The 8,151-nt window shown below is 43.4% G+C and overlaps 1 protein-coding gene across 1 annotated transcript in view; it reads left to right on the top strand.

The window, feature by feature from the left end:
* The first annotated feature begins 462 nt into the window (after positions 1-462).
* DIP-theta (Dpr-interacting protein theta) overlaps positions 463-8,151 on the top strand; it is a 39,118-nt gene continuing 31,429 nt past the window's right edge. Inside the window, exon 1 of the mRNA XM_002133081.3 lies at positions 463-729. The gene's annotated coding sequence lies outside the window, so the exon portion shown is untranslated. The remainder of the gene's footprint in view (positions 730-8,151) is intronic.

Here is an 8,151-nt window from a genome sequence, read left to right as displayed (position 1 = left end):
GCTGGTTTTGTTTGTTGATTGCTTAGTAGTCAAGCTGTTATTTATTTTAAAATGCAGCTAAATATTAATTTAGTGCCTCCTTAGCCCCTTCCTTAGATATAGTTCACCCCTTCTTAGTAATAGTACAAGTAAGTGCCTGCCTCCATGCAATAACATGTGGTTCGCCCGCAGTTCATTGCGATTCCCCCACTTAACAGACAAGTGTTACTGTTCGACCCACTGTTAATCTCTTACAGGCATTCAAGCCACTGTTAAGCTCTCTTCGAGTGGCGTATCTGTACTCTCTTTGCTGTTAAGCTTCGTGCAAAAACACATGCTTCGTCTTCTTTCGCCTCGTGCGACTCCAATGTTTGGAGGTCCAAAGCCAACTTCGTGGCTCTCTTCGGTTTCCGACCGACACGGTCTTCGGTCTTGCCAGCAGCCGAGCCACGATTATGGGCGCCCCAACGATGACTTTGTGTAATCAGTGCGTGCTGCTAAGTAAATTAGTTAGTATGATTTTAGCACGCAACGCTGACGGACGTTCTGCTGCTCGCAACAGTTAAACGAAGAAGAACGCGTGTGCGCTTCGTGATAATTCATCGGTGTCTGCTGTGGGAGGAAGTACGCGCTCGAGTGTCGCTGGGATTCAATTTCAATACAAAGTGCCGCTGTTCCGCGTGTTAATGGTGTCGGAAAACATTTAACAGTCAGTGTTCTTGAAAAGCATGCAACAACATATTGCAGCTCGTACGTAAGAAGATATAGCCCTCGTAAAAGAACAAATAAATACAGTGACAATTCAGTGGAACAGCCGGTGATATCTGGTGATATCTCTTTAAACTCCATCTTTGATGTCTGCAGAGTGAAAACTATCTTGCCTTGGATCTCTCACAACTCTTAAGTCCTCAAGTGGGTATAGTCCCTGGAGCCAGAACGAAAATATAGAAACTGTGCAGTGAGAGTTGTCTGCACTGCCTTTCAATCTACTTTCAATATATGTATACTGCTTCAATCATTTCATTTAGGCGACCAACTCCCTTATGTCAACATTTCGGCTGTGATCAACTTTTTGAAGGAAGTTCTTCAGTGCAGGAGTGTCCCTCTCTCTGCCACATCTCCACCAATTTCTCGTATGGGGCTTCCCAGTCGTGGTGCGTTTTAGTGAACTTTGACTGTGAATACCAACTCAAATAAAACTTAAATCCCAGTTTGAAGGCAGTCCAGTGCCAGCCTCAATTTCGTACCTCATTTTTCACAGAACGCTTAACGCAAATTGTGCCGAGTCCCCGCTGCTCCTTTGTGCTCCATTCTCTGGTGCTTTTTCCAAGCCAACTCTCGCTTTTCCCCTTGTATTTTTTTGCTGTGGAAAACTTAGCGCTCCATGGCTGTTTACCCTTGCAGCTGCAACGGCAACGGCAACGGCAGTTGGAGCTCCAGCTCAAGCTCCAGTCGTGCTCCAGTCGCTTTCCCCATGCTGATTGCATTTTGGGGCGGTGGTGGTGGCTCCAGTCGAGCGTGGCTCATTATAGGGCTGACAGTACTTTCCCCCAGAACAAAACCAACAAAAACCAAAAAAAAAAAAAAAAAACCAAACAATCACAGCATACCTTGTGGCACTTGGAGCATTGCAACGGCATTCATTTGAGCCCTGGATTCGTTATGCAATTGCGGGCTGTGTTTTTTTTTTGTATTTCAAACTTCACTTTGACTGTCACGCCAATTGAATTAATTAAACCGCAGAATTTAGGATTTAATTTGACATTTAATTATTGCAATTAAAAGCAGCAAACGGCGGCATGTGGCATGCGGGGAGCAGCCGCAGAACAACAACGGCAACAGGAGATAAAACATGTGGAGATTAGGTCTCAAAGAGTAAAAGAGAATTAATGGTATTTGTGGTTTTAAAAGGTTAAAGGTGGGCTTTGAGTTGCAGAAAGGGGTTAGAAAAGGGAAAGCACACTTAAGAAAATCTTGGGAATGGTTTATATTGGAAGCCGGAAAAAAAATAGAAAATGAAAACTGGAACAGAACCAAAATAATAGAAAATACTACTAAAAATACTGCAAACTTATGAAATTAAAATTAAAAATATTAAAATAAAATTCTTGTAAATACTGAAAAAGAAAATTTAAAAAAATACCAAATAATAGTAAACCTTATATATTAAATAATAGCTACAAATACTTCTGAAATTTTTTCTGCCCGATTATTTCTTAATATTAAAGGGCTCTAAAAAAAGTTTCTATTATCTAGAACTAATAATCTTTGGGTGTTTGTTGCGTATTCAATTCTAAAGGTCAAGCCCAAGTTGGAAACACAAAATAGAAAGGAGCACAAATCCTTTGTCGAACTTGTGTGGCTCTCCTGCAAAATATATTTTTCCCCCCGCAAATGGCAAAAGTTATGCAAATTTGTTAGGGTTACAGAATGGTTTGTATTTCTTAATCTGAAACTAATGGATGTTTTCTGGAAACAAATATTAAGCAGTGTCTGGGAGTGACGTTGTGCTATTGATATGTTCAATCTCCATTGTAGAGCTCTCGATGTTATTTTCTATATTCACTGTAGAGCTCTCAATATAATCATGCTTCGGACAGAAGCACCTGTTGTGTGTTATACAGCTTACATGATAGATGATATTTTTCGGATCGCAAACTACTGCCATATCGATGGCAGTGTGCCGCATCTGCGGGCTGCAACAAATGGCCACTACGTAGGCCTTTAGCCAGGTTACCATCTTGGAGAAGTGGATGCTTGTAACTGGCGGAGGAAAAGCTTCCCCACATGCTGAAGGAGAACTAACACACCATGGAATCAATTATACTCGCATTATCCCTGCCTCCGAGACACACACACACACTGACCTTTGTCCGTGTTGTCTCTTCAATTATTTAGCTTCCTCCAGAAACTTCCTCTTGAATAACAAAATACTCCAGCAAAACTTTCTCATTATACTCGTATTTTGTTGGTCTGTGTTCAGTTTTTGTGTAGTTTTCTCTGTGGTTTCTATAGGTTGTACAGATAGTTTTGCCTGTGGAGGACTGCAGTGAGGGATCAATGCCTAAGCGCAGGTCCCAGCTTTAGTTCTTATGATTATTTGGTTGAAATAGTTTGCTTGCATCCCCATGGAAACACTTGCACCACACTGTGCAACATAATAAGGGAATGTTTTCAGTGCTTTAAATATAATTAGCATATTCTTTAGTACATTATTGGTCGGAAATTATCAAAGGCCTGACTCCAAATACAGAAAACCTTTAAAAAAATCAAACTTTTCGACAAAACAGGTGTTGTTTCTCGTAGCACGGTGTTGTCAAAAGTGGCCATAAACTACAATTTGGCTGGTGTTGTGTCTGAACATATGTGCATCACTGTGTTTAGCCAGCGCTAATGAATAGGTGGGGCGAGCATTTTTGGGGTTGAAAAACTATCAAATAAAACTGGCAGTCAACCACACAATTACACCAGCCCCACACACACACAAGCGAACGATGTATGTGTATGTGTATGTGTGAGCGAACATAAAAGTAGAGGAAAAACATGATATTTTTGCTGCAACTATTGAACGCAGCAGCAGCTCTCGCTGGTGGCTGGTGCCTTCCAATAAGCGACATAAAATATGCGAAAATACATACGCACACACACATATATCCAAGCAAACTCACACACAAACATACATACACACAAAACGCCCGCAGCGTATGCGGGGGAATATTTTATGCAGTTTATATGCGGCTTGGACGGAATACCATCCCGGTGCTGGTGACTGGCAGTGGCGCTGGCACTGGCACTGGCACTGGCGCTGGCACTGGGGATTCGCTAATTAGGCAATATGCACTTGATTGTGTTATAATCATTAAAACCGGAAATGCATGACCAACCGCCCCACAAAAACACTCACACTGGCGCACACACACACACACACACACACACTGGCGCTGGCAATGCGTGAGGTAGATGCAAACATTTTCATTGCATACTTTCGGGCAGAGGCGAAAATGTTTCGCGTGAGTTTTGCATTTCTATCATAAAAATAAATAGAACGGGGGCGGAAACGGGGACGGCGACGGTGGCTCGCACCTGCGGTGATTCGGTTAGTTTTTCACTTTTCCAGAGCTGATGGGGAAATTATAATTTTTCGCGAATATTAATTGAATTTTTAGCATACTCTTTAATGCCCCGCAGAAGGTTTGCCAAATGACCAAAAGTCACATCAATGGTCACAAAAGGGGGGTCTTGTGGTGGGGTGGGGTGGGAACGGATAGGCACTTGCCTTGAACAGGAAACGGAAGCACATGGGGAAAGCAAACACGTGTCGGAAAAATTTCTGCTCGCAACATTGTTGACACACACATGCACCCCTGCACACCCCGCACACCCCGGACACCCCACAGAAACCGGCACCCGGCACTGCCCCACCACCAACGTCCGACCCGACCCGCATTGCATATGTAAAGCTGCTTGTAAGCTGGCCAATTTTTTATGCATTTATGCATTTTCATTCTGCTGTCGTACCCCCTCTCCACCCCCTCTACAGCCCCGTCCCCGCTGACAGTGCCCGCATTTATATTAAAGTTACCCGTTAAGAAAAATGCAGAAACTGCTGCAAACACAAAACAGCCACCCTACCCTACCTACCATGCACTGGGAGAAATCTGGGGGCCTTTAAATCATGTTTTCCAATTAATTTTTGCGGATTTTCAAGCAAATATGTAGCTAAAAGTCGAATTTCCGACCGAAAGTCTTTACAAAAGTACAGTAAAAGGATAGATCTACATTTGACTGACCATGTGTTTAAGGGATACTTAGAATATGATTGATTTCAAACTTTTAAAAAACCCCTTTTGCCAGACTAGTTGTAGAATTTTGCATGTGGCTTGACACGACGAAGTTTAACAACAGAAAAGCCTCCTCTAGATGCCTTTATGTTTGTATAATATAAGAGGATTCTCTCAGTGCTCCAGTGATGCCCATGTTCTTGCCCAAATGCATTTTTGTAGGTTAATCAAATGCAAGACGAAAAGAATGAGTAAGGAGCACCAATGGGTGGTGGTGGAGAAGGAGAGGGAGAACTGCAACGGCTGCTGCTGCTGCTGCTGCTGCTGGTACAAGCTAGTTAGTGTATCCCGGGCGTTGGAGCAAACATTTTGCCATCGTTTTTTATATACACATTTCGCTTGCGTTTCCATATTAAAAGAAATTTTCCAGCTGAGAAAAGACAAGGCGAAGAAGCTGCCGGCAACTGGCAACTGACAGCCAAGATGGACGTTGGCTGTGATTTGATTTTTATTCTAAGCAACGATGCACAGCACAACAAAGGGACACAGGACACAGGAAGCAGAGAGGAGGAGAGGATGAATTATTGCAAATGATGTAAACGCCATTCTGTGGCTGTCCCGTGGTGCAAAATATTAATTAGTTAAATGAGATCTGCAGCTGATGGGAAGCCAAATGGAATTATGTTTTAGCCAAGAGTTGAGAAAGTTAAAAAGTAAAAGCACTTTGAATGATAAGTATGAATGAAAGTAGACTAAGAGAACCCTTTCGTAGGGCTTGGGAAGCTCTTAAGTTGGTGGGATGTTTCTATCAATGAAAGGCAATCCTTTAAAGTACTGAAAGTGCATCGAATCGTTCATAAGTTCTAAATGATGTCTACGATCTCCCAGAGAACTCCTGCCCTATAAAACGTCCTCTACATTCCACGTATATTTGACAATGTTGATGGCTATCCTGCCTGTATTTCGTTTAAGTTAATGCGATTTTCTGCATATTACCAGCGACAGCTATCTGAAGCTCCAAGGACTAAGGACTCCCCAGTCGCCAGAAAGAGGATTCCACAACCGAAAGTCCCCTGCCATTTCCAGGTGACATAAACAAGCCCTTTATTTGGCATTTTGCTGCAGTTTTTGACACGCGAAAGTAGCAAAACGTTTACACAAACGGAATGCTGAATGCTGAGTGCCGGGAGAAAGCGGGAATGCGGATAAGGCAATCGCGTGAGAAATATGAAAAGAGAGAAGGAAAGAGATGGAAGGAGCTCTGAAAGGTAGAAAGGTACATAGATGGTATATCGTATCGTCTCGTATCATTTGTTATTTTCATTTTCCCCAACGGAATGCAGGAATGTTGTCGGGGATTAGCCGACTGTCATTGGCAGCTGGAAATCATAGACGCCCGCCCGCCGCTGTCGCCTTGCAGGATATCGCCTGGGCATCGCTGGCGCATTTCATTGTTTGTCATTTAACGATTGACAGCTGGCGATAAAGCAAACGAGAAATGAGACACGAGACACGAGAAACGAGAAACGAAGAAAGGAACTAAAGAAACCTGAGCAAAAGTCACACAGAGACAGAAAAGCACAATAAGCGAAATGCCCCTCCGCCAGCAATCAAATAGAAATGTTAATGACGCAAACACAGGAAGGAAAAAGGTGTCCAAAAATTGCTTAGTTAGTCGTGTCCTTAACTTGGGCTTTTCGTGTCCTTAGCCTGGGCTTTTCGTGTTCTTATTGGTCCTTAAAGAAGGTCTGTTCCCGGCCCTCTGTCTGGCTATTTATCATTATGGCATTGTTTGAGTTTCCTCCTTGGAGTGATTTGCCTAGGGAACAGCAGATGGGACGACGACGACTCCTGGGAGGATTCTCCTACTGGCTGTGTATCAAAGATAACAGAAGGATAACAGAAGTCCTAATGGATAGGGTGAATCTCTCCTTAAGAGCATTCACTGATTCGCTGGGTGATTCTGGGGATATCACTCATAATTTGGCCTACAAAATGAGTGTGCATTGAATAATGAATGAATGACAATGAATGTCTCGTCTTTCAATGTTAAATTCATGAACTTCCGATGAATTTTTATTCATTATTCAATACATTTTACCTTTATTAATTTCTCTTTTCATTCGGAAAACCCTACTCTCTGGCGTAATGCTGCTTATGCCACGCCTCAAACTCATTTCATTTTTCACTCAATTACGCCCCCGAATGTCAGGCTTAACCCCGTCTCCCGTGTCCCGTCTCCCGTGTCCTGTAAACGCCCCTCCTCCGCCTGTCAGTGGCTCGGGTCATGGGTTTATGGTTCCATGACATTCATTCCATTCCGTTCCGTTATGTCCAACGGTTACACGCCAACCGGTTAAGCCAATTTATTAAATAAAAAACCATTTGTCACATTTCGTTCAAGTTTTCAGCGCTGCTCTTTCTCTCTGGGTCTCCCTTTTGTTGTCTTCCTTATCTTTATGATATTTTTCAGCCAAACAAAAAAAAAAAACAAAAACCCAGCTAATAAAAGGTGAAAGGCCACACAAAAGGTGACAAAAACCAGGCAGGGAAAAGAAAACAAAGAGGGAAAAATAATAATAGAGGACAGGCTGGCATTATTCTTCATTAATATCCCACCTGGTCAACAGATAAACTGGACAGCGAAAACGACATCAACCAAAACAACGGACCTGGGGAAGCGATACCAATGGAAATCCAAGCCAAGGGATAAGGAAAACCCCACCAATGGACAGGGCGAGTCCCCACCCAAAGAAATTGGGGAACAGACAGCGGTCATTGATGATCAACGACGCGGGGCCATAATAAGCAGATAATAATAATATTAATAATGAAAAGGGCAGACCCTTTTTTGCTTTTAGGGACCCTTCGATAAGGCAGTGAGTGAGTGAGAACCAGGACTGGCTGGAGAATGGAATGCTACCGCAATTAGTTGATTGCCAGGCCACTCAATTCCATCAAGGAATGGCAAGAGTCCTGTTGGCTTTCAATTTCATAAGCGATGCCTAGTCCAAGTCCCAGTCCCTTTTCCCTACGATATCTTTGGAGTATCTGTCGGGAGCCATCGCCTCGGCACTTACTCCGTACTCGCACTCGACGGGAAATTAAACTTGTCCAAAAGTTTAAATGCCTTTCTGCCAGCTTTTCTCTCGTTGCGTTTTGCGCCCGACTTTTGTTTTCAAGTTCCTCCCCCCTTCCCCCTTCCCCATGGAATCCCCAATGGACTGTGTGTCCGCCCCCTATCGTTCCCCTTTTCCCTCTGCGCTCTCTGGCTATGGAGTTTTCTAGCAATTAAACGAGGCATCCGCCTGGGCCTCTCCGCTCTCCGCTCTCCGCATACCAAATGTACAAAATGATACAAAGAGTACGATGGAGGGGCGCTCTCTCTTCT

Source organism: Drosophila pseudoobscura, chromosome 4 (genome assembly GCF_009870125.1).
Source record: "Drosophila pseudoobscura strain MV-25-SWS-2005 chromosome 4, UCI_Dpse_MV25, whole genome shotgun sequence".
Classification (NCBI taxonomy): Eukaryota; Metazoa; Arthropoda; class Insecta; order Diptera; family Drosophilidae; genus Drosophila; species Drosophila pseudoobscura.
This window is presented reverse-complemented; position numbering and strand designations above follow the sequence as displayed.